Genomic DNA, 13384 nt, shown 5'->3' with positions numbered 1-13384 from the left:
TATATATATTGTTCATGTGTAGTAGTACTAGTTTGGTGTAATACAGTAATATCTTGTATTCATCAGTCTTATTGGTATCATTCAATAATGATATATTTTGTAACAAATAATACACTTAATCTGAACACATCTTGATTGGCTACAGGATTTTGTGTTTTTCAATCATAAATAAAAATTTGATGGCATTTATTTTATCACAGCAAGTTGACTCGTTAGCATCAGTAACTGTTAGCTTTATGATTCTTTTGCACAATAAATCATCACATGTATCAATATCAAGAAGCTAGAATGTAATGGTTTATGGTAAAGTTTACTAAAGGTGAGGATGTGTGGCTTTGTTTATCACCTTGATGTCTGAACTTCAGCTCTGAAAAACAACTCTGCTGCCAACAAAAGCATTCATTAAACATTATTGCTTTGCTGCTTTTTATGTCACTCCAGTTTAATTAACTATCAGAAAAACAGACACCACCTATTTAAACTGAAGCCTGCGTACTTTCAGGATGTTGCAGCTGATTTGTTTTGGACTCACATCTGCAATCAGATCACCAGCTCTGGACTCTCAGCATTAATCACTTTCGCCTTCTTTCTTTCCCCCTCTCTCTCCTTTCAACAAGTCCTTTAGAGGCACACAAACCATCTCCAGCAGACAAAACAGTGGACAAGCCTCTGTGATGTCCTGACTCATTCTGCTCCTCTCCTCTCCAAAGCCTTAGGGCCGACGCAGTGGGACCCAAAACCAACACACACATAATGGGGCCTTGTTGGAGCCGCCTTAATGTTTCTAATGTTATGTAAATGAGGAGGGAAGAGGGCAGGAAAGGAGAAGAGAGGAGCAGAGCGGAGGAGGAGGCAGTGGGAGTGTTTGTGTGTCCGAGGAGGCTGCTAAGCTGCCATTACCAGGGGATTAGGCAAATGCTGCCGTTGTATCGATGCTGGTTCGACAGCGAACCGCCAACCCTAATCCCCTCCTCTCTTCTCCTTCCGACAACGCCTCCTTTACGCCTCCTCTCCTCCTCCTCTCCTCCTCTCTATATAGTCCCCCCCCCCCCCACAATCGTTTGTTAAAAACCTTCACAGAACTTTTCTGGATTCAACTTTTCAACTCTCTCCTCGTTTCTCAGTCATGCTTATACACTTCATCTCACTCACAAACTCAAAAAACACAAATACTACCAGAATTACTTGGTTCACAGCCAGTGTAAATTTGTCTGTTCATTGATTTCTCAGACTTGCGATGTGTGTCTGTGTGTGTGTGTGAGAAGTGATCAATATTGAAAGCCAGAGAGTGCCTTTCTGGTTTGTCTGTGATGTGTTTGCCTGGAGCCTCAGAGTACAGCTATAACCTACTGGCTTTTGAACACATCAACTTTTCAGCTCACTGCTCCTCAGACTCCGGGCAGGGGACGAGTGCTGGTCTCTGGATGCTGCTCACCGGTCCCTGGGCGCACTGGTGGCTCCTTTAAAGGGATTCCTGAGACACCTTTCTGCTTTATCTTCCTGCACTGAGACAGTGCTCTACTCTACTCTATTAACATGTTTTGGCTACAGGGTTTTCATACATGTTCTAAGAAAAGCAATTAGAAAAAAATACATTACCTAATCTACATGTCTGAGACGATGCGACACACATATCTAAAGCACAAAATAACAAATAAAGAACAGAATAATCTCTGCTTGTGTTATCACTAACTAGTCAACACTCAGGCTGAAGAATGTCATCAAGAAGTTAGAAAGCTATTCTGAGACAAACTAGCTGTGTGAAGTTAGTGTGTCCGTGAGTGTGTGTTTGTGTTTGAGTGCATGGTGACACAGTTGTAGGCAGAACTTGGAATACTCAATTATCACATTAGCACATCCAGGGAGAAGCCGAAAGGCTACACACACATGCCTGTGCACAAACACAAAAACATGCAAGTATACACACACACACGCACACATTCACGCCACCCCCACACATCTCTGGAAACTGCAGGCCCCCTGCTGAGAAGCTCAAACACACCAACAGAGGGTGGGGGCTGGTGGTGGTGGTGGTGTTGTGGGCTGGAGGAAGAGGGGAGGGCTGCTGGGTTGTGGAGAAGCATGGGGCTGGTGAGTGACATTGAGACCAAGGTTAAACACAAACCACCCGTTCTGTTCCGCTAAAGGCTGCGTTCAGACGTCACAGATTGCGGCCTCTTCATTCATTGCTTAAGCACAGCGAGGGTGAAAAATTGTTGATCTCGGTTCAACCTTTTGAGGCATCGCAATAAAACATCTCCCAGCAACACACTGCGTTAGCCAATTAAAAGACGAGCATGTGAGCCTCCAGCTGTAGTGTGTAGCTTGTAGCATTGTGTTTATTCCACTGTTTACCCTGCACACAGGCAACTTTCCAGGTTCAGAAGCCTCAGATTGTAGTAAGCACAAAGCAGACTGCTCAGGCTGGCAGTACACACAAAACAAAACATCAAATGTCGAATTTGGCATGCAGGTAAAATGGCATGGTTGTGGCTATAAGGAAGCACTGACACAGTGTGCGAAGGCTCGTCAGGGAAGGCCAGCAAAGAATATATTAGATTTGGGAGCTGATCCAATCACTGGGCGAGTACACGCATTATGTTTCACTTTCGTTAAGGTTGCGAGATAGGGCATTTGCGCTGCAGTCATGTGATGTCGGAATTATCGGAAAAATTTGTTTACGATTTTGAAAATGCCCCTTCAAGTCGTAACAACAACAACAACAACAACAACAACAACAACAACAACAACTCAGAAACAGCTATCAACGGTTTGTTTAAAATGCCCTCCGCAATAAAAAGCAACTCATCTTCTTTGTAGCATCCATGTTGTTTACACATTACAACTTAGAACTCATGAACACAACCAAGTTGGCGGAATGAACGACCATCCAAGAAGCATGTGAATGCACCATTGGCCTTGGCGTAGGTCTGCGCTCTCCCAGTACCATTGTAGTTAACAATGTTATATGGCATTATAGACTGCATGCTAACACTTTACAGATATACTTATTTATACAGCTGAGTCATTCTTCTGTGTAAAGGTGTTGTGGTCCATAAATGCAGTGGCTCCGCAGGTATGTAGGGTCCTGACACAGCTGACGTGCACATCCTCAAAAATAGCTAGTGCATAGAGTGAGCCCTTTGTGGATTGCTTTTCTCAAAACATCTTCTGGTGTTTGTTGATTCTGAAGACCAGTTATGTTTAGTATTGTTTGGTAAATTAGTTTCTATGATCTTGCAAACACTGCTGTCTAATTGTTGCCCTCTATTACAAAGCAAATGCACATACAATGAATGCACACTCTGTAATGTAACTATTGCAGAGGTGATAGGACAATGCATAGATTACATTCTACAGTGAACTATGAATAAGTGAAATCGCTTTAACAAAATCAGACTAATATTATTTGAGCACACACACACACACACACTCAAGGAGCACCACTGATATGATTAACACATACAGTTCAAACCGGAGTCTAACTCAGTCCTAGTCCAACCTTTTAGATTCAACACTGATTTGCCAGTAATATTTGAGTTCTTGTTCTCCAAAATGTCTGTGTTCTGAAGTTTCATTTCGATTAAAGGAAGTGTGTGGTCTATTACATGCTACTGAGGTACTCCAATCATGGCAATCACAGTTCTCTATTCAGTGCTTGAAATTCTGCGTGAGTGTGGAAATGATATTTGATAAAATATCTCGACAAGCACAGTCAGGCTTACTGATGCTGTTTGTTGTTAAAGTGTTCACAAAATGCTAGAAATGGTTTTGTTATTATAATTCACACAAGGTACACCAGACTAAAGAACACCGCTCTGTGTTCAGCGCTAGAAACACGAGACTAAGATGTTTAACTGCTGTACAGAGATGATTAAAATCTGATTCTTCAGAGTCAAAAAAACTGTACAACAGTATAAAACGTATTAAACGACTGTCCTCTCTACCTAGAGGTCATTATTAATTATAAGTCTGTAAAATCTTATTTAGAAACAGTTTGATTTCCTGTCATTTCCCAACGGGAGAGTAGGCCCGAGACACGAATCAGAATCCAGAAATAACTCACACAATGTTGTTATTGTTTTGTTATTACTGCAGCCCACTTCTTTTGATACATTGCTGAACTGAGACATATCTTCTAACAGAAGGGCGCTGCTATCCAATTAGTTATCCACAGTTACAAGAGAGAAAACCCGGAAAAACAAACAGGTGTCTAATGCTGTTAATTACTTTGTGCAGCACTTGCTCCTACTGTAAGGAAACACTGAGGAAAAGAGATGAGGAGCAACAATGGTGCTTATTCTGGATAGATGGAAGAAATCTGAAAACATGCAGCAGTAAATACAGAACTAACAAGCAGCTAATAAAACAAAAATCTTTTACAGTATGTAATTATGAGCATTTGAGAGTTTCTTTGTGTCAGTGCAGTGCATGCTCTTCTACTGTACTTTCCACGATAATAAGTGATTTGTGATCTTATTCAAAATTTATATATCTGAGGCTAGTGAAAGTGTCCCCTAAGAACAAAGTGCAGTATATTTCAAGTTTTATTAAGTACAATCCATATTTTTACAGTAAAAAGCAGAGGTTTTAATTTTCAACCCACAAAGTATTGTTAGTTTCTCCTTACTGCTTCTACAGCTGTAAGACCAAAAAGCATATAGTCTTGATTTAGTGATGGTGAATTACTGCTCAGTGTCAGCTTGGCTCGCTGTCAGCTGATATGCTGTAAAAGGTGTGTCTATTTTAAGTCTAGTGGTTGGCCTATCAGAGAGACACATCACTAACTTGAAAGAAATGGTTGTGTATGTGCATGTGTGTGCTCTGCCATGTGTGTGACTGTAGTGTGTCTCAGCTGAGGTGTTGGTATGATACTTTGACTCCACTGGTATGTTGAATAAAAAGAGAGGGGGAGGGGGAGGAGAAGCGTAACTGTGATGGGTACACACACACATAAAGCTAATGAGCAGACAGAAAGGCATGTTGAGAGGGTAATGAGCGCTCTGAGTGTGAGATATGTGTGAGTAATGAGAACGTCACGATATGTCTGGGCCTTAACGGACACATTATGTGACCATTATATATTCTGAATGTGACCCTGTCATTCTTTAATTGCCTTACTGATTGTCATCATCATTTTATTTTCTATGTGTGTTTTCACAAACTGCATATTTTACTTTTTCTATCAGACTTACTGATCTCTGTGAATAAATCCCTCCTCTGCTTTTTTTCTTTGCCATAATAACCTTTTTGTTGGTGCCTGGGAACCAACTCTGGTTCTGAGGCCAAAGGCCACAATATTACTAATTGTGTTGCCATTTGATCTGATTATTGGAGTTAAACAATTAGTTGCAACCAATCAATTAGTCGATAAATAGATAATTGGATTAATTATTATTCTAATCTCTTTCTGATTTTGACTGTTGTCCTAAATAATAAGCTATTTGAATATGTCACCCTGGGCACTTGGGTTGAAAAAAAGTTGAACATGGCTCAACTTTACGGCAATGCAATGTCATCCGTCTTGGGACTACCAATTTATTATGTGCAACAATAAATCCACGGTCAGGTTTGCGGAGTAACACAATACATTGAACGGCGTTACGTCACTATATGGCATCTAGCGTGAGTGACAAAAATACTTTCACTGGGTGAAAATGTTGCCATTGTTTTGTATGTAAAGCAGAAAAGGGGAAAAACATCACAGTACAGTGCAAGTTATGCCATCCAGGTGTAAATGTGAAGTGCTAATTGCAAACTTAACAAAGTAAGAAACCTAAGGTTACATTGAAATTCACATAATTATGTTGCAGCCAGAGACACAGGTGGACGCTACTTAACAAAACAAACCAGCATATTATATTCCCTTAGGTCTGCCTACATATGTTTCCTGAATTTAATCTTCTTGCTACCGCAGTTACAACAACGATGGAGGAAGAATAGTTCCTCTTCTCCAACTTTACTTTTCATCTTGCTACTCACTCACAGACACTATGTGGTGTGAAGACCGTGCGGCGCATTCCCAAACATCAAAACTGCTTAAAATAACACTACAGCCTAAGAAATATACATTCTCATCAGTACTTTTTAAATAAAAGTAATCTTATTCATATTTTCTTTCTCTTGCCTTTTCTTTTTTTGCTTTTTGCATATTTGGCGTTGAGGTAATCCAAAAGTGACAGAAGGTAATCAGTTTACTTTACTTTTTTTATTTCATTATATTGTGATGTGGGATTTGGTTAGTGACTACATTTTTTAATAGGTAGTAAGTAATTGTATTGGAACACATTTTCATAGTAACCCTCCCAACCCTGTTCATGGTAGATTACTTTGTAACCTGAACGCCATATTCTATTGTTTACCTCACGATTGTCACAATGGAGGAAAAAACGATCAGCACATAGCGTTCTGGTACGTTAAAGAACACGCTCTCACTAACACAGCCCCTTGCTGTTGCTCTTTTCTTCTCTTGTCTTGTAAAACAGATACTCGGGGGAAGTGGGAGACACAGCACCAGCTGGGCTGCTACAGTTGGTTGCTAAAAGCTTACGCAATTACAAACTCCAATTCAAAACTCTCAGGATAGTTAGGGTAAAATGTAAGAAACATGCACAAGCACAATCGAAACAGTGAGAGAGAGAGGTGAGAACGTAAAGGTAGAGAAGTATTTTTTCTCAGTTACTAGGAAAAACATACTTACTTATTCCAGACACATATCTTTGTATTGTTTGTGTCCCTGGAAGTTAGCAAGTGATTGACAACAAAACCTGTACTGATCTCAGCATTTTCATGATTCAGCACATTTTCGCAGAAGAAGTGTCGATGATTTGTCTGTGTGTAAGTCTGTGTTACAACTTTCTCTCTCTCACTTGCTTTTATTTTCTTGAAAAATGGTACAAAATAAAAAGGTTCTGCACCAACACCTTCCTCCCTTTTATGCTTTTGGCCTTCAATCTACTCTTTCTTACCAGGACTCTCCCTTCTACTCTACAGTGTAAAAACTGTCACCCTGAACCGATAATTTCAGCTCTAAATGAATGTTCACTGTACAGGAGAGTTACACGCTCGCTGGTGTGTGTAATGTGCAATTTATCTGTATAGCGGTCCATTTAGGATCTTGGTGAAATAAACCTCATGGGAGACATTAAGACTTTTAAGCACAGAGTAACTATGGTCCATTTAGCAGCATTCTTTACATTGACTGCAGTGACATCCTGGAGTGAAAACTAGCTGCTGGTACTGGATTTGTTTGTATCCCTCACCATCCCTCTAATATAAAAACATGGGTTTAGGTAGCAACAGTCTGAGTTGCAGGTCACGTGACACAGGCTTTTAAAATAAATGAGAAATACAAATGTATTTCTATACATAATACAAAAAAGGGCTGTAAATTATTATTAATTTAACACAAGTAAGTTACTCTTTATAGCATCACACATTGTCCAATAACAAATATAATTATTTCACCATTCATGTCAGCTGGCTATGTTTTTGTTGATCAATTTTCTTATCAATGTCTTGGCATTGGGATTAATAAAGTGCTCTTATTTTCATTTTATTTATCTTACTACATGTATAGGAATGTGTTTGTCAATATGTTACCGTAAAGACGTAATTATACAATGGCATGCTTTATTAAGAGTGTATTTGCTCCTAGTGGTTCCAAAGTGGATTAATGAAGCACAGCAGTAGCCTGTTTAGGCTGGAGCAGGCTACAGATATCTATCTTTTATACACTTTATTGCCACCTATAAAGTTTCTTATCTTATTTTTTTATATTGATCAATTTTGATAGGTTTTTTATTTATTTATTTATGAGTGTAATGTTTTTCCTGTCCACTTGTCTAATTGGCTGATAAATCACTGCAGCAGAAACGGGGTAATTTAATTGGATGGTGGCTTGCAGTGGTTGAGCGGTGCCTCTAAGCTGTGATGCTTCTCCGTGCGTGTCCACCTTTGTTTATGTGTCTGTAGGAGGATTTTAAAGAGCGCATAAAAAAGTCAGATTGATGTGAGAGAAAAATAAAATGAGAGGGACAACATAGTAAGATTAGAGGAGAGAGATTGTTCTGTTACACAACAGGCCTTTCCACACAGGATATGTCACAGTAGGAAAAGTGTAAATAATAAAATGAATGATGGTTGATTTCATGGTCCTTGTATTGTGCATATTGTCTGCACATGAATGTGCTCACATACACACCAGGGTTAAACCCAATAATTATCTGCTCTCAATTATATAAACTGTAAAAAAGAATGAAGAAAAGAAAAAAAGAAAAGAAGAAAAGAAAAGTATGGCCTGAGAGAACGGAAAATATGAACAAGCAACTGTGAAATTGAACATCAGTAGAAAATAATTGAGGTCCTTTAAACAAGGTAATTGCAGGTGACTCAACAAAGAAAGAGTGAGCCATATGTGGAAATGATTTCTTCTGAATGGGGAGCAATTTCTCACCCACACTGAGATGAATTATGGCTTTCTGGCAAATAACAAGAGTTAGCTATATATGAGTGCACAATGAACACAGCTGAACGTCAACAGTTGAAGGCACATTTAAGGTACAACTGACAATCAAAATGAATCCAGGTTTACTGGATAATATAATCCAGTCTGTGTTGCAACAAATTAATGTTTCAATTACTTCCTGCCCCTTTATGCATTATGAATTTCAGACACTCCACTATTAAGAGACATCTATAACTCCTTCTTATGTCTAATGTCTTAGATGTGCATAAACAATTAATTTAGGATCATTTGTATGATTTATTTGTTAAATACAGCCAATCTTTACCCAGCTTTCGATCAGACCACCTGCACTTTTTTTGGCTGGTTCACAACATCATAATCTGTCAGATGTTCTCCGTTATCAAGGATTATTTAATCATAATCATTAACTTTACCCCAACTCTATGCCACAAAATAAGTATTGTTTTTTCTATGATGGGCATCAGTCAGACCATAAACACATTTCCAATACTTAAAAAATGGACCCTAATTTATCTTTTTTTACTAGGTCCCTGTGTAACATTTAGTTGCCAAGGGATCTGAAACTCAATCTAGCAACAAATTGGTCGAGTTAGGAACAGTGCCTACACAATTAATGTTGTATGTGTTGCCATTTCAAAGCCTGTGTCTCTCTTATTAGCTTGTTTTTCTCTCAACAACCTCATTTTATATTCAGGCCTCATTCAGTCTATCCTGGCTCATGTCCATCTTACATTCAGTCCCCTCACCTAGCAGCTGATGCAATTAACTCTCTACAGATTCCTGCGGCCAACAGAGACTATCGCAGGGACACCTGAGTGTGTGTGAGTGTGTCAGGTGTGGTAGTGCCAGCATAGCCAATCCGGTTTAATATATTCTGACTGAATCCTAGAGGTAGAAAATGTGTGTGTGTTTGGTCAAGCGCATGTAAAGAGGTAATCTTTAGTCTTGGCATGGCGCGGCCTGGGAAACAGCAGAGTGGGGTCAGGTGTGACACTTCCCGCCTTGCTAGCTAACCTGGCCTGGGAATGTGCCTGTGTGCATATGTGTGTGGGTCAGCTGTGGTAGCTGACCTGAGAATTTGGAGATTAGCTTGGATTTATCTGGAACACTTACTGTTTACAGCGTGGGGTTGACAGATGATGACAAAATGGCAGGTCAGACTGTCTCAGTCAGTCGATGACCATGAAGATGAGGCAGATGATAAAAACCATATTCTGTGTGGCTGCTTGAGGCTCGCCAGATGAATCGTGTTCAACTGAAGACCGACTACATGAACGCTATGTGACGCTGTGTGTAGGCCCGCCAGAGTTTATTCCACAACACAGTGATTGAACAAAGTAAAGGTGTAGCCTGAAGTTACTCTGTGTATATGTGCATGTGTGTGTGTCTGTCAGACCGCAGTGCCTGTAAGATAACAAGCTTTTTGTTCCTTTTTTTCTGTTTAGCTGCCCAGTTTGCAACCTGCGTGCGGCTCTGCTGCTTTATCTTTTTATCTCAAACTGTTTTTGAGCTGACACCAGAAAAAATATCACCAGCTTTGCTCTATATGATAAGAGTGGAAAATCATTCCCTAGTAATACCAATTTTACACCAAAATAATTGTGTATAGGTATTATTAAACACAAAAAAATATATAAAATAGGCAATAAACACCACATCCATTGCCAATATGCTTTTCTGCTTTTTTTTCTTTCATGTTCGACGTCACGACTGTGCAAAAAAACAATGTTAACAAACAGTGGAAATGTTACAGTGAAAACTTTTATATCATTATTATGCAGACTCATTTGGAACGATTTGGAGCGTTGCTTGGATGGAGACGGATGGAATTTGTGGCTGAGATGACAAAGAGTCAGTTATCGCATAGCATATAGCATCGCACCGGAAAAGGGGCAAAAATGTGTGTGCCCACCTGTGTGTCATGACTGTGTCCGCTGACTACTGAAATCCTTTTGTCCCGGGAATGAATGCCGATTGCAACCTTTCTCACTAAAGACAAAAGTGTATTTTTGTCCAGTGGGAAAAGGGCTTAGGAAAAATATCACCATCACTTATCCCACTAATATGTGGGTATTTGTCAGTGTGTGTGAATAGCTATGTATGTTTGTGTGTTTCGTGTGTAGATGTCTGTACTAAATCCTTGATAATCTGACTGTCCTCTCTCACTGTACTGTTGGCAGAACATCTGGACTGACACAGAGACTCAAGGGACAATAAACCCTGAAACTCCCAACAGACAGTCAAATATAAATGAAGTGGATTCTGTTTTTTGGCAGAATCATGGTTTTCTTAATAAAAGATACATTACAAAATTTAATAGATGAGGCATAGATATTAATGGCAATGTGTTTTTGCAATTTTTAATATTATTTATGGGTTAGCTTTGCAGAGTGAGCTTTACTGGACGTATCTTCTACAAAGCATACAGTTACACACTTGTACACAGCAAAAGACATACTTTGGCAAACAATAAAATTTACAAATTCCCAGTTGAGGGTGCGATCGAATTAAATAGATAGGTTGGATTTGTTGAGATGATGTTAATTTGCATGAGCTCCTCACTAATAATATGAATACATCGTCCTGCATGAACTTGGTCTTAGAAACTTAGAATTTAGAAATGAGAAATATCTGGGCCAGCTTGTGATTAGTCAGAAAACACTGAGCTGCAGCACAAATGGATATAAAACAAAAACAAATCAGGCCACAACACAGCATGCAATATGATTTTGTGCTCATCCACAACACAGTGCACAGCGACTACTTTTTTGTACACCAATGTTTTGCTATGAACTAGAGCCTTGTCTCATATTGTATTGCTTATTTGCTGTTGGATGGAGAATGCATAGCCTTTAGTGAATTATACTGTATATATTTGAATAACCTAAAAATAGATCCTGGGTTGGAGGCATGTTATGTTTAGATGAATATGTGGATATCATAAAAATTATCTTGTAATGTAACTATTGAGCGTATATTGCAAAAAAAGTAAAATAAAAACTAAATAAAACTTTCCAGGTCTTGTCACCTTTATACAGAATATCAAAAGCGGAAAGAATTCAAAAGTGAGCCTGGTCCATCTGAGATCTTTTAAGACAACTTTATGTCAAAGAATCCATCAGATAGGCCGGTGAACCCAGCAAAAGGACAATATGATGTCTGTGTTTCTCCTGTCTGAAATCCTCTCCCACAGACACAGGTGCAAACTGAGAGCTTGTGTTTGTGTGTATCTATGTATGTGTGTGTATGGGGAGCTGGGGGGCTGCTGTGGGAGAGAGTGGCACAGGTGGCACGGAGCCCCGGCTGTGCCGAGGGCATCGGATCGGCATGTGGCGCACAGCCAACCACACACAACATATGCCAAGGGGGAAGAGAGAGAGAGAGAGAGCAATAGAGAGAGAGTGACAGAGAGAGAGAGCGTGACAGAGAGAGAGAGACAAAGAGAGAGAGAGTGACAGAGAGAGAAAGAGAAAGAGAGAGAGAGAGAGTGACAGAGAGAGAAAGAGAGAGAGAGAGTGACAGAGAGATACAGAGAGAGAGAGAGAGAGAGAGAGAGAGAGAGAGAGAGAGACAGAGAGAGAGAAAGAGAGAGAGAGATAAGAGAGAGAGATACAGAGAGAGAGAAGAGAGAGAGAGAAAGAGAGAGAGAGAAAGAGAGAGAGAAAGAGAGAGAGAGATACAGATAGAGAGAAAGAGAGAGAGAAAGCGAGAGAGATACAGAGAGAGAGAGAGAGATACACAGAGATTTTTTTGATTTTTCAAAAACACTTTATTTACATATTCTTAAAACAAACAGTTTACTCATAAAGTGTAACGAAAAATCATATTATCATATCAAAAAATATACATTTATAAATAAACAACTCTATAAATATATAAAAATTATCCAATAAAAACCTGTGCAAAGTGTAAACATTCATTGTTCACAGTGCAGATAATATTTTTAAAACACCAACGTTCTTTAAAAGTGTCGAGATCCCCGGTATGTTTGTGAAACCTAAAATCGAGCCAGAGTCTTGCCCTGATATTACAGAGCCACACTGTCTTGGCCTCCTGCCCCTCTCTGTTCTCAACTCTGTTTTTCCTGCTTATATATATCGCCATTTTTGCCTCTCCCGAGAGGAAATTTAGGAGCTGCCACTTTTCTTTGTTGTCTTTTTTGTAGGCAGCTCCCATGATAAAAACACTCTCGGTAAAAACTACGTTAAAAAGACTAAAAACCAATGTTAAAAGAGAGAAAAACTCTGTGAGTCTCTTACACTCAGTAAAAACATGGAATACAGTCTCACGTAAGTTGCAGAAAGGGCATTTGTTAAAAACAGCGGGATTAATAACAGCGATAAAAGCGTTACAAGCGACGGCACCATGTAAAATCCTCCACTGGAGGTCGGCTGTCCGCTTTTTGAGGGGAGGTTTGTAAAAAGACCCCCACTGTGGGCTTGGTCCACTTCCTGAACCCAGTCTGTTGCTCCACACAGTGGAGGGTCTGCTGCACAGGCCTTTCTTGTGGATGCTTTTGACACAGTTCATGTATAGAGTCTTTTTGTCGGCTCTGTGCAGCGTCAGTCCTGCCGGGTTAATGACCTTGAGCAGGGGACCGGTCAGTTCTCCCAGCCCTGGGCTCAGGTTGATCTCTGGAAAAGGGTCTGCTGGGTCTAGAGAAGCCTTCCCGTCACTGTAGTCTTTTATCTGGCTCCTTTCCTTCCCCGATAGCCTCTGGCTCCACAGCTCCAGAATCCTCTCAGCCACTCGAACGGAGGTCAGACCCAGCAGCAAGCCCAGGGCTCGGGCATCACTCAGCGCCGGCCCCACTGCATCCACCAGTTGCTGCAGGCACAGGGTTCTGGACCTGCAGAGCGCCACCATCAGGCTGGGTGTGCTGCTGCTGCTGACGTC

The sequence above is a fragment of the Cottoperca gobio genome, chromosome 16 (genome assembly GCF_900634415.1).
Source record: "Cottoperca gobio chromosome 16, fCotGob3.1, whole genome shotgun sequence".
Lineage (NCBI taxonomy): Eukaryota > Metazoa > Chordata > Actinopteri > Perciformes > Bovichtidae > Cottoperca > Cottoperca gobio.
This window is presented reverse-complemented; position numbering follows the sequence as displayed.